We start from the raw sequence: 2,416 nt of genomic DNA on the forward strand, positions 1-2,416 counted from the left end.
GTATGTACAAAATAACATTTCCCAGTTAACGTCAGAACAAAAAGACATTTATTATACGATAATGCATTGTGTCGATAACAACGTTGGAGAAATTTTCTTTTTGGATGCGCCAGGAGGTACTGGTAAAACGTTTGTGATAAAACTGATTCTGGCATCAATTCAATCAAAAAATGATATAGCGTTGGTAATTGCGTCGTCCGAAATAGCCTCAACATTGCTGCCTGGTGGAAGAACTGCTCATTCCGCATTGAAATTGCCTCTGAATTTGCATTCTACAGAAACTCCCACGTGCAATATTTCCAAATCATCTGGGATGGGTAAAGTATTGCAGCAATGCAAACTTATTATTTGGGATGAGTGCACAATGGCACACAAAAAATCGCTCGAGGCTCTGGATCAATGCTTGAAAGATTTGAGAGGGATGTCGAAACCCTTTGGCAGCACATTAATATTGCTTGCGGGAGATTTCAGGCAAACATTACCTATAATACTTAGATCAACTCCTGCAGACGAAATGAATGCTTGCCTGAAAAATTCTAATTTATGGGCACACGTAAAAATATTAAAATTAACTACAAATATGTGTGTCCGATTGCAAAACGATGACTCTGGTCAAACATTTTCAGATCAATTTCTGGCAATTGGAAACGGAAAGCTCCCAGTAGACTCAATTTCACCGACATATACAACTACCTGCTGATTTCTGTAATTTAGTGACGTCCAAAAATGAATTGATTGAAAAAGTATTTCCGAATATTCTAAAAAATTATAAAAATAATAAATGGCTAAGTGAAAGAGAGATTCTCGCATCCAAAAATATAGACGTCCACGAAATCAACAATATTGTTTTGACCAAGATTTTAGACCAGGCAGTCCTTTACAAGTCAGTCGACACAGTTTTGGAACCAAATGAAGAGGTTAATTATCCATCTGAATTTTTAACTTCCATAGATTTTTCAGGGTTTCCACCGCACGTGCTACAACTAAAAATAGGCGTACCATTAATACTTTTAAGAAATATCAACCCACCAAAGCTTTGCAATGGCACGTGACTTGCCGTAAAAAAAAACAATGGAAAACCTAATAGAGGCTACAATCTTGACAGGGCCTTTTGAGGGTGAGGCTGTTCTTATTCCTCGCATTCCCATGATTCCAACGGATCTGCCTTTTCAATTTAAAAGATTGCAATTCCCAATTCGATTAGCACTTGCAATCACCATTTACAAAGCTCAAGGTCAATCATTAGAAAAATCTGGTATAGATCTTAATACTGATTGTTTTTCGCATGGACAATTGTACGTTGCATGTTCGAGGGTCGGTAAACCTGACAATCTATTTATATGCAGCGACAATTGGACAGCGAAGAATGTTGTATATTCGCAAGTTTTACGCAGTTAATTTGTATTGTATCTATCTATCTATCTATCTATATAAAAACGAGTTGTGTGTATGCATGTTTGTTTGTTTGTAAAAAGAGCGTTTGCATATGACGTCATTATTAGTACATACGGCTTTGTATATGCACAGACAATGGGAAAGCCAAGAATGTTGTATATTCGCAATTTTTACGTATTTTAACTCCTGCAGACGAAATGAATGCTTGCCTGAAAAATTCTAATTTATGGGCACACGTAAACATATTAAAATTAACTACAAATATGCGTGTCCGATTGCAAAAACATGACTCTGGTCAAACATTTTCAGATCAATTGCTGGCAATTGGAAACGGAAAGCTCCCAGTAGTGGGAAAGCCAAGAATGTTGTATATTCGCAATTTTAACGTAGTTTGAAACACATATATAAATCTATCTATATTCACAGGTGGGACACAGGGACACAACTACAATGGCATGTAACTAATATGGTGCGTAGCGACTTACGCGCGCTGGGGCTTGGGGGGGTGCGAAGCGCCCCACCAACTAGGTGTTGGGGTGGCGCGAAGCGCCACCCCTACAGCTAGTATCTATATATATATAAAAATAAGTTGTCTGTGTGTGTGTGGGTCTGTCTGTCGGGTGACGTCATGTTTGTGTGTTGACTGACCTCATGAAGTTAGTTGTCGTCATTTTTGTTATGACGGTGACGTCATTAAAGATATTTAAGACATGCGTTCACGTAGAAATCTATTAATGTTTAACTGTAAAATGACTGATGAACTTACAATGGCAACAGCCGAGGAAGATGCTCAAAGAGTCTATGCCAAAAAACTTGCTGCTGATAGAGAAAGTAAGAAAAGAAAGCGTGCCGAGGAATCAAAAGAACAGCAAGGAAACAGGCTTGAGGCTGATAGAGAAAGTAAGAAACGAAAGCGTGCCGAGGAATCAAAAGAACAGCAAGGAAACAGGCTTGAGGCTGATAGAGAAAGAAAGAACAGAAAGCGTGCCGAAGAACTACCAGAGCAAGGCAAAACCAGACT

Source organism: Artemia franciscana, chromosome 6 (assembly GCF_032884065.1).
Source record: "Artemia franciscana chromosome 6, ASM3288406v1, whole genome shotgun sequence".
Taxonomy (NCBI): Eukaryota; Metazoa; Arthropoda; class Branchiopoda; order Anostraca; family Artemiidae; genus Artemia; species Artemia franciscana.